The 19,076-nt window shown below is 36.4% G+C and overlaps 1 protein-coding gene and 1 non-coding gene across 6 annotated transcripts in view; one reads left to right on the top strand and one right to left on the bottom strand.

Moving 5' to 3' along the window:
• PCDH15 (protocadherin related 15) overlaps positions 1–19,076 on the bottom strand; it is a 1,084,160-nt gene that overhangs the window by 1,008,562 nt on the left and 56,522 nt on the right. The gene's annotated exons all lie outside the window — the stretch shown is intronic.
• LOC138428001 (U6 spliceosomal RNA) lies at positions 15,540–15,643 on the top strand. Its single transcript, XR_011252245.1, has one exon. It is a non-coding gene; the product is annotated as a U6 spliceosomal RNA (small nuclear RNA).

The raw sequence follows: 19,076 nt of genomic DNA, 5'->3' as shown, positions 1-19,076 counted from the left end.
GGACATGACTGAGCAACTGAATTGAACTGAACTGATGGTTTTCAAAGTATCATTCAGAATTAATAGCAAGTATTACAGGTATAAGCACTAAGTACAGTAGCTCATTAGTTCTTTACAACTTTGCCAGATGAGAATTATTATTTCCACCATGCTGAAGAATGAAAACAGGTTAAAAGTTCTTAAAATCTGCCTGATCTATTCAACTACTTGGTTGGAGGGCCAGGATTCATAATTAGGTTTGTGTTATTCTAAGTCCATGATTTTTCCAGCATATCTTGCTGTTGTTCAAACAGGTGTGCTTTTAAAATTGCTTATAAAATGTGCAGAAACAGATGGCATCTGCTAAACATATAACTGACAATAATCTCCTAGTATTTTCAAATACTCAAGGGTATCCAGAACAAAGAGCCTGGAAATTTGTAACATAATATATCACTTCTAGTGTGAAACTTAAAAATAAGTCTAGTCCAACATTCTATATTATAAAAAACTTGGGCAAAATGTGTTAAATGATTTAGGCCAATTGCTATCCAGAAATTTTCAAAGTCTAAACTGGACTCATAAATTCATTTCTAAGGTTTATCCCAAGAAGGTAGTTTTAGTTAAAACGTTTACATTTTTTACCCAATCTAAAAGTTGAAAGAGGCTAATTCTCAATTAAAAAAAAAATATTCAAAATTATTCAAAACCATTCAGTTCAGTTCAGTTCAGTCACTCAGTCGTGTCCGACTCTTTGCAAACCCATGAACTGCAGTACGCCATCCCTCACTGTCCATCACCAACTCACACAATTCACTGAAACTCATGTCCATCGAGTCGGTGATGCCATCCAGTCATCTCATCTTCTGTCATCCCCCTCTCCTCCTGCCCCAATCCCTCCTAGCATCAGAGTCTTTTCCAATGAGTCAACTCTTCACATGAGGTGGCCAAAGTACTGGAGTTTCAGGTTTAGCACCAGTGCTTCCAAAGAACACCCAGGACTGATCTCCATTAGAATGGACTAGTTGGATCTCCTTGCAGTCTATGGGACTCTCAAGAGTCTTCTCCAACATGACAGTTCAAAAGCATCAATACCAGTACCTCACCTCATTTTAAGTAAAGCTTTTTTTTTTTTTTTTTTTTTTACATATTCAGCAGTGTTTATTACATTAATCACGCTGCACATTACATTCCGAGGGCTTGTTTATCTTGTACCTAGAAGCCTGTACATTCTGACCACCTTCATCCAGTTCCACCCCCCCTTCCCATAATCTTTTTTTTTTTAATTTACTTTTTAATTTTTTTAGTTTTAAAATCTTTAATTCTTACATGCGTTCCCAAACATGAACCCCCCTCCCACCTCCCTCCCCATAACATCTCTCTGGGTCATCCCCATGCACCAGCCCTAAGCATGCTGTATCCTGCGTCAGACATAGACTGGCGATTCGATTCTTACATGATAGTATACATGTTTCAATGCTATTCTCCCAAATCATACCACCCTCTCCCTCTCCCTCTGAGTCCAAAAGTCCGTTATACACATCTGTGTCTTTTTTCCTGTCTTGCATACAGGGTCATCAATGCCATCTTTCTAAATTCCATATATATGTGTTAGTATACTATTTTGGTGTTTTTCTTTCTGGCTTACTTCACTCTGTATAATCGGCTCCAGTTTCATACATCTCATCAGAACTGATTCAAATGAATTCTTTTTAACAGCTGAGTAATATTCCATTGTGTATATGTACCACAGCTTTCTTATCCATTAATCTGCTGATGGACATCTAGGTTGTTTCCATGTCCTGGCTATTATAAACAGTGCTGCGATGAACATTGGGGTACATGTGTCTCTTTCAATTCTGGTTTCCTTGGTGTGTATGCCCAGCAGTGGGATTGCTGGGTCATAAGGTAGTTCTATTTGCAATATTTTTAAGGCATCTCCACACTGTTCTCCATAGTGGCTGTACTAGTTTGCATTCCCACCAACAGTGTAGGAGGGCTCCCTTTTCTCCACACCCTCTCCAGCATTTATTGCTTGCAGATTTTTGGATCGCAGCCATTCTGACTGGTGTGAAGTGGTACCTCATTGTGGTCTTGATTTGCATTTCTCTAATCATGAGTGATGTTGAGCATCTTTTCATGTGTTTGTTAGCCATCCGTATGTCTTCTTTGGAGAAACGTCTATTTAGTTCTTTGGCCCATTTTTTGATTGGGTCGTTTATTTTTCTGGAATTGAGCTGCAGAAGTTGCTTGTATATTTTTGAGATTAGTTGTTTGTCAGATGAAGATAGCAAAGTTGCAGGATATAAAATCAACACACAGAAATCCCTTGCATTCCTATACACTAATAATGAGAAAGTAGAAAGAGAAATTAAGGAAAAAATTCCATTCACCATTGCAACGAAAAGAATAAAATACTTAGGAATATATCTACCTAAAGAAACTAAAGACCTATATATAGAAAACTATAAAACACTGATGAAAGAAATCAAAGAGGACACTAATAGATGGAGAAATATACCATGTTCATGGATCAGAAGAATCAATATAGTGAACATGAGTATACTACCCAAAGCAATTTATAAATTCAATGCAATCCCTATCAAGCTACCAGCCATATTTTTCACAGAACTAGAACAAATAATTTCAAGATTTGTATGGAAATACAAAAAACCTCAAATTGCCAAAGCAATCTTGAGAAATAAGAATGGAACTGGAGGAATCAACTTGCCTGACTTCAGGCTCTACTACAAAGCCACAGTCATCAAAACAGTATGGTACTGGCACAAAGACAGACATATAGATCAATGGAACAAAATAGAAAGCCCAGAGATAAATCCACACACATATGGACACCTTATCTTTGACAAAGAAGGCAAGAATATACAATGGAGAAAAGACAATCTCTTTAACAAGTGGTACTGGGAAAACTGGTCAACCATTTGTAAAAGAATGAAACTAGATCACTTTCTAACACCGTACACAAAAATAAACTCAAAATGGATTAAAGATCTAAATGTAAGACCAGAAACTATAAAACTCCTAGAGGAGAACATGGGCAAAACACTCTCAGACATAAATCACAGCAGGATCCTCTATGATCCACCTCCCAGAATTCTGGAAATAAAAGCAAAAATAAACAAATGGGATCTAATTAAAATTAAAAGCTTCTGCAAAGCAAAGCAAAATATAAGCAAGGTGAAAAGACAGCCTTCTGAATGGGAGAAAATAATAGCAAATGAAGCATAAGTAAAGCTTTTAAAAAGTGGTAACATTCAGTTATATACAAAACTTTTTGGTTAAAAGTCTTTCCCAATGTTTTAAAAAGGATATCATGTTTATAGTTAGTACTGCTTTAAAAAAAATCTAGTGTCAGTGATTCTCAGGAGCCTCATTCAATCTCTAATTAATAAAATGGCCAGAAAAGGCTTGTTTTATATTGAAACTATTATTCAAAATATTTTATCTAGTTCAGTTCAGTTCAGTCACTCAGTCATATCTGACTCTTTGCAACCCCATGAATCTCAGTACACCAGGCCTCCCTGTCCATCATCAGCTCCAGGAGTTTGCCCAAACTCATGTTCATCGAGTCAGTGCTGCCATCCAGCCATCTCATCCTCTGTTGTCCCCTTCTCCTGCCCCCTATCCCTTCCAACAGCAGGGTCTTATCCAATGAGTCAACTCTTCGCATGAGGTGACCAAAATATTGGAGTTTCAACTTCGACATCAGTCCTTCCAATGAACACCCAGGGCTGATCTCTGTTAGGATGGGCTGGTTGAATCTCCTTGCAGTCCAAGGGACTCTCAAAAGTCTTCTCCAATATCACAGTTCAAAAGCATCAATTCTTCTGTGCTCAGCTTTCTGCACACTCCAACTCTCACATCCATACATGACCACAGGAAAAACCATAGCCTTGACTAGACAGACCTTTGTTGGCAAAGTAATGTCTCTGTTTTTGAATATGCTATCTAGATTGGTCATAACTTTCCTTCCAAGGAGTAAGCATCTTTTAATTTCATGGCTGCAGTCACCATCTGCAGTGATTTTGGAGCCCAGAAAAATAAAGTCTGACACTGTTTCCACTGTTTCCCCATCTATTTGCCATGAAGTGATGGGACCAGATGCCATGATCTTCGTTTTCTGAATGTTGAGCTTTAAGCCAACTTTTTTACTTTCCTCTTTCACTTTCATCAAGGTGGAAATTAAAGAACTTTTCTCTTATTTCTAACTTGCTTTGCAAGCTACATCTGTATTGCCAGGAGTATGTATAAGCACTAGCAAAAATTGCAGAAGGTGAATATAGCTAAGGCCATTTTAAATACTTCGAAGAATAAAACAGTCTTTTTTATGTGTCATGCAAATTTGTTTTGCATTTTTTTATGGGGTATATAAATCCCTGAATGAATACATGGAACTGGCCAATTCTACTAAAAAGAATAACCTAATTCTTTAACCTAAAAAGAATATAGTAGAAGTGTTTTCTATGCTTCTAAAAATTAATGCCAATGTATCTTTAGGATTTGTAAACAATGAAATGTTATGTAGCTAACTGACAGAAAAGTGTGGTCCTGCTTACCTATCAGCAGTCAGGAGGGACTTGCATTCATTCAGATTCTCCTGCCTATCATCCCTTGTAATCAATGGTGTACACAGTTGATACACGTAAAGGAGGGTGCATAGTCTGAACATAAGGAACAGTGTGAAACTCAGTGATTTATATTAAAATAAGCCCACCATTTGTATTCAAATAAATTAGCAACAGAGATACCTGAATAGAGAAAAAAAGAGGTATCTTTAAAAATCCATCATATAAATACACTTATAATTCCCTGTTTTTAATTCAACAGTCATATTCTGACTAATATTAACAGTAGAGATCCTGATACTAAGGGGTTGGTGACTCACATATAAATATTGTATCCATATCTATTAAATATACAGATTACACATTACACAGATACATCTAACGCCAGAGGATGTTTGTTGGTGTAAATTTAAAAAACGGAAGCATGTATTCAAATATTACTTGAGTTGCATTATTATTCTAGCTACTTATTTGATTTTAGCAAGTCACTTAATCTCTGTGCCTTCAGATTACTTTTTTAACCACGATTTAAGAACAATGTTTGTCTTTCTTTCCTACTGAGCTATTTTAAGGATTAAATGTTGTAAAGTATGTAAAAGCTCTCTGAAAAGCAAGAAACAATAAACTAATACTCTACAGACTCAGAAGATAAAATACTCTCTTTTTCGCTAAGGATAGAAAGGTGACCTCGGCACTAAGGAGTATTGGCTCACTTCCCTAAATTGTTGTACTTGAACTTTATTATGTGGATCTTCACAGACAATCAAAGTGGCAGATAGAGTAATTTATAGTGGTTTTAGACAAGACTGGTCATCAAACTTCATTAAGATAGACTCTTTGGATTAAATTCTTCAGGTTAAAATTTTCATAAATTTCTAGTTCTTTATAAACTTTTAAAAATCTGGTTTAAGGGTGATATTCTAGTGAACTGAGATAGTACAATCAACAAACGATGAGCCAAGGATGTATTAGTGTAATTCTTAGTAAATATTGTTTGGCAAATAATGGATGTATTTTATTCTCATGGCTTACAGTTTAAATTAAATATATATAATATCACATCAAACTAAATATAATCTGAGCCAAGGATGCTCAAAATTAATTCAGTCTTAAATGCTAATGATTTAATCAAAATTAAGTTATTATTAAATATTGATAAACTAAAATAATATTCCCCATTAATATGATGAACATCAAATTATTAAAATTTAGAATAGCTGTATTTTAATTTTTGCTTGATAATATAGAGATAGATATACACTAGAAAAAATTAAAATAAGAAATCTTGATATTTATATATAGTATATCATTTAATTATTATCAACATCAAATTTTAAGCAGCTATATTTAGCAGATTTGATTAATTTAGATTTCAATTCAAAGATAGTAATCCATATGGATATTTCAGATCTTTTCAAAATTCTTTAAAGAAACAAAAACATTAATGAAATTAACCAATTATAGTGTGCTGTTTGTGTGTGTGTGTGTGTGTGTGTGTGTGTATGTTTGTATATGTGTCTGTGTTAGTTGCTCAGTCATGTCTGACTCTTTGTGACCCCATGGATTGTAGCTTGACAGGGTCCTCTGTCCATAGGATTCTCTAGACAAGAATATTGGAATGGGTTGACATTCCTTTTCTCCAGGGAATCTTCCTTACCCAGGGATCGAACCTAGGTCTCCCACATTGCAGGCAGATTCTTTACCATCTGAGCCACCAGGGAAGTCAATGATTGGATGATAAATATGCCAGGAAAAAAAAATCACTGTCAGTTCATATATGTATGTTCTTTCCAAATTAAAGCTAGTCTTCAATATTTTAAGTCGATTAAGGTAAAATTATTTTTCATGTTCATGCTTCTAGTTTCCCTTATGTAGAAAGTAATGTCAATGCTGATTGAATTTCCTCATGAGGTACCACGTACAGAAAGTGATTAGCAGAATTTTTTGATAAGAACACAATATTATATGCATTTGTCTAAAGAGTGAAATAAATCAAGTTATTCAAACAAAAATATATATAAATTTGCTTCAGTTAATATATGTCACTCTTAAAATGCTTAAGGCTCCATCTAGCTCCAGTTATATCCATTAATTTGTTATGCTGTTGTTGTTATTGTTTGTGTGTCTGACTCTTTTGCAACCTCATGGACTGTACCTGCCAGGCTTTTCTGTCCATGGCATTTCCCAGTCAGGAATACTGCAGTGGGTTGCCATTCCCTTCTTCAAGGGATCTTCCCAACCCAGGAATTGAACCCAAGTCTCCTGCATTAGCAGGTGGATTCTCTACCACTAAGCCATCAGGGAAGACCCTTAGTTACTCATACCTCAGTGAAAAGTATAATAATTGGTGGGTAAAATTATTTAAAACTTCAGACATGTTTCAGAAAATGAAATATGGATTTAGAAAAAAAAAACAGAAGAGGAAGATACATGGTCTTAAGATACAAATACAGTAAGATATTAGAGGCCTGACTGACACTATATTAAACACATACATGATTTATGATTCAGTACAAACATAGTCCTGTATATAAAGATCCAGCTGTGTATTTTTTTTTTGTTTTAAGCCAGTTAAGTTAGTAATATAACCTACTGCACAAGATTAGGAAGAATGAAGTAAATATGTCTATTGGTTCATCAGAATAATGCAGTGCTTTCTTTATTGAGTTATCATGGATACTATTCACAGTAACAAATGTATTTAAAGTGTTCACTTAGTATAGAAAATAATGGATGCTAAATTAATGTTACTTGCTCTCTCCTGTTTTGTGAACTCCATGAGTGTAAGAACAAAACCTGCCTTGTTCCTTATAAGGACCTATCCCTTACATCCTTACATAGTGTTGAGTACATAATAGGAGACAAGCAATAGTCATTTTCAAATACGTAGATACAGAGAAAGGCCTTGATTGCAGCACTGATTTTTGTGTTTGTCTGGCTCTGTAATCCAATATTCCTTTAGTGCCATTAGCTGAGAAAAAGCTATGGGTATTAAAAAAGAAAGAAAGAAAAACTACATCATAAAGGGATACGTGAACTCACACAGATCTTGGGGGCTGGGGGTGGGGGTGGGAAAGACACAATTTAAAGGACCTGGTGGAAGAGTAAAATTATACAGAGCTCCAATACAACACACTCGATTTACAAAACCAATGATTTGCAAAACAAATCACATTTGCATATGTGAAACTTTTTTGGATTTTTGTCTTTATAAATCCCAGTTTTTCCTTTGATGGGTCAAAAGACTTCACAGTCAGTTTTCCTATGCATATATAAGAACATATTCAGCAGTTTAACTAATTGTCTGCATTGCAAAATTTAAGTTACCAAAAAACAAAATCTATAAACAGGAGGAAGGGAGTTTCAATGTATTGAGTATTTGGACTTTCTTTTATTTTGTGTAAAGACAGAGAATGCTTTGGCAAGTATTGGCTTTATCTTTTCTTTTTCTTTTTTCTTTTTTCTTTATCTTTTCTTTTTTCTTTTACTGATAATTGATGAATAAACATGATGTGTGTAAAAGGGGAGAAGGTTGAACATATTAAGAAGAGCAGATTTAAGGTAGGAGAAGGAAAAGAAAGCTTGCTAACAGTTGAAATGCTTTTCTAATTGGAGTTTCAGAACCCAGAAGTAAGGAGGTAAGAACTCTTCAAGAAAATTGGAGATATGAAGGATACATTTCATGCAAAGATGGTCACAATAAAGTACAGAAATGACAAGGACATAACAGAAGAGGAGATTCAGAAGAGGTGGCAAGAATACACAGAAGAACTGTACAAAGAAGGTCTTAATGGTCCAGATAACCATCAATAACTTAATGACACCATCAGTAATGATGGTATGGTCACTCATCTGAGCCAGACATCCTAGAGTATGAAGTCAAGTAGGCCTTAGGAAGCAAATCCTAAAAGATGATGCTATGAAATTGCTGCACTCAATATGTCAGCAGATTTGAAAAATTTAGCAATGACCACAGGATTGGAAAGGGTCAGTTTTCATTCCAATGCCAAAGAAAGGCAATACCAAAAATGTTCAACTTACCACACAATTGTACTTATTTCATATGCTAGTATGGCAATGCTCAAAATCCTTCAAGCTAGGCTTCAGAACAGAACGGGAACTGAGAACTTTCAGATGTATAAGCTGCATTTAGAAAAGACGGGAATTAGAAATCAAACTGCTAACATCTGTTAGATCATAGAAAAAGCAGGGGAATTCCAAAAAAACACAGACTTCTGCTTCATTGAATACATTAAAGCCTTTTACTATGTGGATCACAACAAACTGGAAAATTCTTAAAGAGATGGGAGTATCAAGTCAACCTTAATAGTCTCCTGAGAAACCTGTTGAAGTTTATCTGAGAAACCAGTATGCAGGTCAAGCAACAGTTAGAACCAGACAAGGAACAATGCACTGAATCAAAACTGGGAAAGGAGTACATCTAACCTGCATATTGTCACACTGACTATTTAACTTATATGCAGAGTACAACATGTGAAATGCTGGACTTGATGAATCATAAATTGAAATCAAGATTGTTGGGAGAATTATCAACAACCTCAGATATGCAGATGACATCTCTCTAATGGTAGAAAATGAAGAGAAGCTAAAGAGCCTCTTGATGAATGTGTAAGAGGAGACTGAAAAATCTGGCTTAAAACTCAACATTCAAAAAACTAAGATCACAGCATCTGATCTCATAACTTCATGGCAAATAGATAGGGAATAGTCCCTTGGACTGCAAGGAGATCCAACCAGGCCATCCTAAAGGAGATCAGTCCTGAGTGGTCATTGGAAGGACTGATGTTGAAGCTGAAACTCCAATACTTTAGCCACCTCATGTGAAGAGTTGACTCATTGGAAAAGACTCTGATGCTGGGAAAGATTGAAGGCAGGAAGAGAAGGGGAAACAGGATGAGATGGTTGGATGGCATCATGGACTCAATGGACATGAGTTTGAGTAAACTCCAGAAGTTGGTGATGGACAGGCAGGCCTGGTGTGCTGCAGTCCATTGGGCTGCAAAGAGTCGGACACAACTGAGTGACTGACCTGAACTGAACTGAAGTGGAAACAGTGACAGATTTTATTTTCTTGGTCTCCAAAATCACTGCAGACAGTGACTGCAGCCATGAAATTAAAAGATGCCTGTTCCTTGGAAGAAAAGCTATGACAAATCTAGACAATGCATTAAAAAACAGAGACATGACTTGCTGACAATGGTCAGTATAGTCAAAGATATGGTTTTTCCAGTATTCATGTACAGATGTGAGATTTGGACCATAAAGAAGGATGAGCACCAAAGAATTAGTTTTTTTGAACTGAGGTACTAGGGAAGACTCTTGAAAGTCCTTGGACTGCAAGGAGATCCAACCAGTCAATCCTAAAATAAATCAATGAACTGAACTGATTTATTGGAAAGACTGATGCTGAAGCTGAATTGTTATTACTTTGGCCACCTAATGGGAAGAGACAACTCATTGGAAAAGACTCTGATGATGGGAAAGATTGAGCTCAGGAAGAGAAGGGGACGACAGAGGATGAGATGGTTGGATGGTTCCACTAACTCAATGAACATGAGTTTGAACAAACTCTGGGCAACAGTGAAGGACAGGGAAGCCTAGCATGCTCCAGGTCATGGAGTTGCAAAGAGTCAGACACAACTTAGTGACTGAACAACATGACATCAATCTTTCCTCATTTCTCTTCTGATTCTTCATACCTTTCATTCAATAGGATGACTTTAATTCTCAAGCAGCATAATGGTGAATATCTTTTAGGTAACATGAGAGAGAAATGAGAAGTGTAAACCACAAATTTGAATGTTCCCCTCCTGGCAAAGGTAATTTTAGTCATAGCTGGGAGAATTTTATTATATTAGGTCTGGATCGGGCGGAAGCAATTTGAAATTTTGTCTGTTAGAATTGAGAGTAGTACTGAAATACTTACACTCAGTTCAGTTGCTCAGTCCTGTCTGACTGCAGCATACCAGGCTTCCGAACATCACCAACTCCCAGAGCCTACTCAAACTCATGTCCATTGCGTTGGTGATGCCACCCAACCATCTCATCCTGTCATCCCCTTCTCCTCCTGCCTTCAATCTTTATATACATATAGATACATATCTATAGATAGATAGATAGATACACTGCAATGTGTAAAATATATAACTAGTGGTAAGCTTCTCTCTAACACAGGGAGCTCAGCTCAGTGCTTTGTGATTACCTAGTGGGCTGGAATGGGGAGAAGAGAAGTCTCTAGAGGGATGTGGTATTTGTATATTTATAGCTGATTCATATTGTTATACAACAGAAAGTAACACAACATTGTAAAGCAACTATCCTCCAATTAAAAATAAATTTAAAAAAAGAAAAAAATATATATATATATGTAGCTAGGCTGTCAGGAATTCAGATATATGTATTATCTGTTGTTTTTCCCTTGTCTTGCATCTATTCTTTTCTTAGTTGATTTTGGGGGGGGGGGCAGCCACTTCCTTGTCTCCTTTGTGGCAGTCACTACCATGCCTATTACCAATGACAACAAAAGACCTGAACAGGATGAATTAGAATACCCCCTGAAGTTTTATTTATGCATGAGTCATGAGACATCTGAAAAAATACATCAAAGAAAGAATCTATTTGAGTACCTAGAAGAAGCCATGGATGAAGAGCTCCTTCTTTATTGCTTAAGCTTATTTGAGCTGATTTTCATTCTCTTAACAATCAAAGGAGCTCTAATGAACATTAGTTGAATAGAATATTGGTGAGGATATATATGAAAAATAAAAACATGAATATGCTTTTGATATAAATGTACTGAATTGAAATATTTAAATTATAACTTATATAATAATATAAAGTCCACTGAATGTAATTTATAGTTCCTCACAAATTTCTTAGTGTATATCAAATTGTTCAGTTTTGAATATCTGCATATAAATATGCAAACATTTCTTTTATACTTAATTGCGGGTGTTTTATCCTTTATAAAGGAAACAGAATCAGTAGATTCAAACTGTAGTGAATCTTGGATAATATCATTACGAAGGAAATTCAAATAAAAACCCTAACTTTTGGATTGAGTTTTGAACTTTTATTTTCAATAAAGTAATGCATTTGTGTGTGTCTATATGTATATATACATATGTGTATATGTATATATTTTAATCTGGTAAATATTAGATTATATTCTTTAAGTCTTTTCTTCAGCTGAGGCTTTCCTAGTTATATCATTTCTCTGTGTGATTTTATTCTCCCAAGTTTCCTGACTTGTGCCTGAATTTTCTTTCATCCTTGCCTCCTTTAGGTCTGGCATCCTCTGCCCTCTCACTTTCAAATCTCCCACTGACTCTCCTCTTCTCTCATCTCAATGGCATGTGCCCTCAGGCATGTCCTTCACTGCCTATCATTTTCCTTTTACTTGTGTTCCTGATCCATCTTTCCCTCTCCCTTCATCTATCTTGCTTCTTATCAGTACTTTTAGATAAATAGGGGGGAAAAAAATCACTTGATATCTTAAATTAGATTTTAAGTAGGCATTTGAAAGCTATTACAATTATTTTCTTTACAATGATGAATATAATACAGGATATTCAAAGCAAATTATTTCTAAAAGTGTTCAGTTCCACTCAAATCCTATCAAGTGAATATCTGGGTTTTCCTGTGTGCAGATTGCAGAAAGAGAGTTTCTATAATTTGCTGTTAATTTAGCAATAAAACAGAACACAATTTTCAAAATAAGAATACTTTAATGGGAACTAATATGAATTGGTTTAATAAAATTGATATATTAAATAAATATCCAAAAAATAAATAAATAAATAAATATCCAGTCCTCTCATAAAATATATGAATCCTTGAAAAAATGTCTATTTCCAAACTTCCTTTTGAAATTTCTGTTTTCTAAGTATAGAGACAATTTGCATGTATGCATTTAAAGTCCTTAACCATATAGAACCTCATTTTCTCTGTCTTAACATAGAAAACACTAAGGTCGTGCCCATGACTAGGGACATAATTAGGACATCATATGTCTCCTGGCAGTATATTTTTTTTAATGTTACAAATGAAGAAATAGAGAACATTCTAAGATATGTGCTCACTTTCAAGCAATAATGTAAACAACTATGACATAAAACCGCCCCCAACTTTTTGAAAAACACTGACAAATCCAGAGAAGAGATTTATGCTTAGTTTTTCTTTATCTCTCCTTCTCTTATCTCATTTTGGATTTGAATATGGTTGGAATATGGATGCCTCCGTGTAGCTGTGTCCCAGAATGATTTCACACTATGCTCCAAGCAAAGATATCCCTGGATTATAGGAATAAATAAATGTCTTCTCTTCAACTTCCACTTTGAAAAGATATCCTCCTTGTTTCATGACCCCCTCATGTGTGCAGGGCAAGAAAGGGTAGTCAGTTCACACTGAGCACAGGAGTGAGCAGGACAAATAGATACTTCGCTTTCAGAGCATAATTTATATTTACTTAAAAAAATGATAAAAAAAATCCAGTGAAATTTGCCTGCATTTACTTTCAGGAGATGTCATGAGTACATACTCAGAAATTTTTGAAAATCTTGATCATAATTTGTGAAGTGGTATATTCTAATACAAGAGTGTATCAAGGGAACAATACCTTGATCTGTTTTCCCAGAATATCCTTTAAAAATTAAGAGTAGATAACTAACCACATTTCTCTGTGAGTTTACCTTGCTAGTTTTTTGAAGTTCTATTTATCACTATCTCTTTGAAAAACTCTTTTAAAAACAAGTCAGATGAACATAGGAATAATTTTTATAAGCATACATATATATTTATTGTCAATCAATAACCTTGTTGATGTGAAGAACATCTCTTCTCACACATACCACTTCCTGCTTCATCTAATGTGTTAACACTTTACTGCATAATGAGAAGAGCAGAAGTGAAGAGCAGAAGTGACTACTAAATATCTTATTCAAATTAACACAGATTGGCAAGTAAATGTGGAAGCATCCATGCAATTCACAAACTACTGCCCGAGCCTGTGTTTTTAATATCAGTCTTTGATGATACTGGCACTTTTGATCATTTTCTTTGAAGTTACCAAATTCAGTGATCCATCCTTTGTGTTTAGTTATTAGGACTGTGAACATCATAAACATTTTAAGATGTTTAGTATTAAATGTTACATTTAGGTGGCAGAAAAATGCAAAGTTACATAAGATTGCTAAGCATAATTCTCATGTATCTATTCTCTCTTTGTTACTAGAAGCTCTCTTTCCCAGGCAAAATGGAAGTGGTAGGGGAAGGCGGGAAACTAAGTTCAAATTTATGAATGTCAAGATACACCAAGTATGTCTTTTTTGTGTGTAGGAATCCAAAATCAAAACAGTTCATAAAATGCAATGAAGTTATAGACTTAAATAACTGGCAGTTCAAAACAAGAGAAATTAAAATATGAGCTTCAAACAGCACTAGAAACGTCAGAAATTTGGGCTTCTTCCATGATCGCTTAATTTCCAGCTCAGCTTTCCCAGTAATGGTGACAAAGATAATCATCATAAAGTGACATCCTTTACCTCCTGTCCTTCTTCCCATAGCTTTCTAAAATAAGTACTTTCTAAGCATTTCCAGTAAAAATCTTAAGATTGGTTAATTTTTCCTGACCTGGGTCATGTTTATGATAACAACTAGTCACAGTTTTCAGAGAATGAACTAATATATCCAACTCTGGAACTAGGGAGTAAGGTTCTGAAACCACTGGACTAAGAACAGGTGATAGATAATTCTCCAAAGGAAAGTTAGTGTTCTTATACAAAAACAATGTAGGAAGAGTTCTGGTCAGAATCAACTGATTTCTATAATCAAAAGCAAGCATTACAGAGAAATATTTAACACAGAACTGAGGCATTCTTCATGAGCCATTGAAGCACCCCAGGAACCAGATAGCAGTACATGTCCACGAGAAGGAAAGCTAGGCAGTGATGAAAAATCGTATATTCTAACTCTGGTCCAAACAATGTTCACATCACTGACAGCAGGCCTTGACCATGTTTAGGAGACCAATTTTTAATAGCTCATTGTTTTTTAGTTTGCTCTAATGTGGAGAAGGTGATGGCACCCCACTCCAGTACTCTTGCCTGGAAAATCCCATGGACAGAGGAGCCTGGGTCCATGGGGTCACGAAGAGTTGGACACGACTGAGCAACTTCCGTTTCACTTTTCACTTTCATGCATTGGAGAAGGAAATGGAAACCCACTCCAGTGTTCTTGCCTGGAGAATCGCAGGGATAGGGGAGCCTGGTGGGCTGCCGTCTATGCGGTCACACAGAGTCGGACATGACTGAAGTGACTTAGCAGCAGCAATGCTAACTGGAGTGAAATATATGTTGAAAATGTATTTATATGTCAACTAACTTCAAGAAAAAACACTGCTGGTAATATTAGCAGAACACAATACACTCTTAGCCTCTCCCCCAGAGGAGAAGTGAAACAGTGCAAGAATTTGGTCCAGGCTCGGGTGGCAACCCACTCCAGTGTTCTTGCCTGGAGAATCACAGGGACGGGGGAGCCTGGTGGGCTGCCATCTATGGGGTCGCACAGAGTCAGACACGACTAAAGTGACTTAGCAGCAGCAGCAGCAGGTTAATATGATTATGGGTTCGGGAGACTTTTGAAAGAAAAGTCAAGTTATAATCCCTCGATAGTGGTTATCTGGTGGTAGTGAAGACATTAAAAAGTTCTTACAGATGGGGACATTATAACCCAAAATATAGTTACTTGGCATATTGAGTACTTCTAGCTGAAAGAATAGGGATAAATAGAAAAAGCAATAAGATCACTCTATTCTTCCCCCACTGCTATTCTCTCCTGAAACTGGTAATAAAACCCTAATAGGAAAAGAAGGGGAAAAAAAAACCCCACTAATATTGAGAGATACCTTTTACATACCCAGAGTCCTTATCTCTGAAGACAAAAAAATGCTAAGAAGTACTCGCTTCAGCAGCACATATACTAAAATTGGAAAGATACAGAGATTAGCATGGCCCCTGCGCAAGGATGACACGCAAATTCGTGAAGCATTCCATATTTTTATTACAGCCACTTTGGAGAAGAGTGTGGAGATTCCTTTAAAAATTGCAAATAGAACTACCTTATGACCCAGCAATCCCACTGCTGGGCATACACACCGAGGAAACCAGAATTGAAAGAGACACATGTACCCCAATGTTCATCGCAGCACTGTTTATAATAGCCAGGACATGGAAACAACCTAGATGTCCATCAGCAGATGAATGGATAAGAAAGCTGTGGTACATATACACAATGGAGTATTACTCAGCCATTAAAAAGAATTCATTTGAGTCAGTTCTGATGAGATGGATGAAACTGGAGCCGATTATACAGAGTGAAGTAAGCCAGAAAGAAAAACACCAATACAGTATACTAACACATATATATGGAATTTAGAAAGATGGCAATGACGACCCTGTATGCAAGACAGCAAAAAAGACACAGATGTGTATAATGGACTTTTGGACTCAGAGGGAGAGGGAGAGGGTGGGATGACTTGGGAGAATGGCATTGTAACATGTATACTATCATGTAAGAATCGAATCGCCAGTCTATGTCTGACGCAGGATATAGCATGCTTGGGGCTGGTGCACGGTGATGACCCAGAGAGATGTTATGGGGAGGGAGGAGGGAGGGGGGTTCATGTTTGGGAACACATGTACACCCATGGTGGAGTCATGTCGATGTGTGGCAAAACCAATACAGTATTGTAAAGTAAAATAAAGTAAAAATTAAAATTAAAAATAAAAAATGCTAAGAAGAATCCTAACAGGCTGTGCTAATTTCTCCCAGTTTACTATGTTTACCTCCATACTCCTTGACCCACATCATATTTCTTCAACACTATCTGTTTTCATCAAATCTGTCATTAAAATATTCAGTCTCTTTCAAGTCTTCATTTCCTCGTGAAGACTCCCATGTCACATAAGACATATTAAACATGTTTGTATCCCTTTCTCCTATTAATCTGTATTTGTCAGTTTAATTTTCAGATCCAGCCAGGAACCCCAGGAGGGTAAAGGAAAACTTTTGCCTTCCTTATAACACAAATTCAGCAGTTGATATTTCTATTTATTTTGGCACAGTTGATGGATCATTCATTAAAACAAAAATAAAAACTTTCATGACTCTCTCAAAACAAACACTATACTCCTGAGATCTTAGCTATGTTTATCTGTTTTTTTTTTTAAAGTCCTTTGAAAACTATTTATTTACCATTTATGGGCTCAGAGGTTAAAGCATCTGCCTGCAATGCGGAAGACCTGGGTTCAATCCCTGGATCAGGAAGATCCCCTGGAGAAGGAAATGGCAACCCACTCCAGTATTCTTGCCTGGAGAATCCCATGGACGGAGGAGCTTGGTGGGCTACGGTCCATGGGGTCGCAAAGAGTTGGACACGACTGAGTGACTTCAATTTCACTTTCACCTATCTTAAACCATCCTAATATTAATATGTTCCTCATAGAGTAAGCATTTATGAAAGCCTTAAGCATTGCAACTAGCATTTTTAAAAGTACAATCCTGCAAACTAATGTTTTATAATGGAACAGGAATATTTTTCAATTGCATTTCACATATTTGAGTTGTTTAGACATGTTGCAATGAAATGAAATGCAATCGCCAAAACACATTTTAAATAGAGTATAGTTGCCAACATTGTTGTCATCTTGAAATAATCTCTTTTTTCTAAGGCTTTTAGAGTATAGATCTGTGTCACTATTTAAGTTAATGCTAGCAAACCTGCCATTAATCCTTGACTACTTGTCACGCTTAGATACTCAACTGAGGTATATACCACAGACCATCTGCTGGAGGGCATTATTTCATCTGTCTCTCAGGGCATAGGGAGACTCATTTTGAAGAAGGGCTCACCCTGACTATCTGTGAAAGCTGGAGAGTGACAGGTGGTTGGTACAGATAAACACAAAGAATGATACTGGAGGAAAAAAAAAAAACAAAAAACAAAAAACTATGACTCTGCCAGCAGACCTTTGCAGTATTGCTGTGCACTATGACAGGTGGCAACCACTGAGATCCCTATGTCATGTATGTGTACAAAGCCAGAATATGATTCACATTTTGTAGCTCAGATTCCATGAGGCACTCAAAACACAGATGTTAGGAAGTTTCAAAGTTTAATAAAGACAGAATCTAATACCACCATGAAATATTTCCTTTCTACAAGTGCCTGTACTTATATTGATAACTGCAGGAAAGAGCTCTTGGCAGTAATTAAGTGAATGGATGGTATTTTAATTTAAATGTTAATACAGAAGATTCAGCATTTTTGAAGTTTCAAGAGGAACTGCAGATTTCCTTGGGAAACTGGAGGGTGGCCTATTGACTTTTAAAAGTGAAAGTTGGGATTTTTTAATCAACTTGAAGAAAGAGAACCTCTGTCAGTATTTCCATGTCCTACCCAAAACGTCAAGGCTATTTATTGTCACCCAGCTTATTTAACGTCTATGCAAAATACCGAGCTGGATGAAGAACAAGCTGGAATCAAGATTGCTGGGAGAAATATCAATAACCCCAGATACGCAGATGACACCACCCTCATGTCAGAAATGATTAAGAAACAAAGAACCTCTTGATGAAAGTTAAAAAGGACAGTGAAAAAGTTGGTTTAAACTTAATATTCAGAAAACTGAATATTGGCATCCAGTCCCATCACTTCCTGGCAAATGCATGGGGAAAAAATGGAAACAGTGACAGACTCTATATTTGGGGGGGGGACCTCCAAAATCACTGCAGATGTTTACTGCAGCCATGAAATTAAAAGATGCTTGCTCCTTGGAACAAGAGATATGACCAACCTAGATAGCATATTAAAAAGCAGAGACATTACTTTGCCAGCAAAAGTCCATCTAGTCAAACTATGGTTTTTCCGGTGGTCATGTATGGATGTGAGAGTCAGACTGTAAAGAATGCTGAGAGCTGAAGAATTGATGCTTTTGAACTCTGGTGTTGGAGAAGACTCTTGAGAGTCCCTTGGACTTCAGGGAGATCAAACCAGTCAATCCTAAAGGAAATCAGCCCTGAATTTTCACTGGAAGGACTTATGCTGAAGTGCCAATACTTTGGCCACCTGATGAGAAGAACTGACTCATTGGAAAAGACCCTGATGTTGAGAAAGATTGAAGGCAAGAGGGGAAGGGGATGACAGAGGATGAGATGGTTGTATGGCATCACCAACTCGATGGACATCAGTTTGAGAAAGCTCCCAGAGTTGGTGATGGACAGGGAAGCCTGGCATGCTGCAGTCCATGGGGTCGCAAAGAGTCAGACAAGACTGAGTGACTGAACTGACTGACTTCTCAACAAAGAATTATTAAAGCAAACTGAACTGGAAAATAAGGCAAAGGAAAATAAATATTATTGTTTTCAAAGCATTTCATGAACTTTGTTCCAGGTACAGACAGGAAAAAAAAAAAAAAGATTCACTGAGCTTGC

The sequence above is a fragment of the Ovis canadensis genome, chromosome 22 (genome assembly GCF_042477335.2).
Source record: "Ovis canadensis isolate MfBH-ARS-UI-01 breed Bighorn chromosome 22, ARS-UI_OviCan_v2, whole genome shotgun sequence".
In the NCBI taxonomy this organism is placed as follows: Eukaryota; Metazoa; Chordata; class Mammalia; order Artiodactyla; family Bovidae; genus Ovis; species Ovis canadensis.
This window is presented reverse-complemented; position numbering and strand designations above follow the sequence as displayed.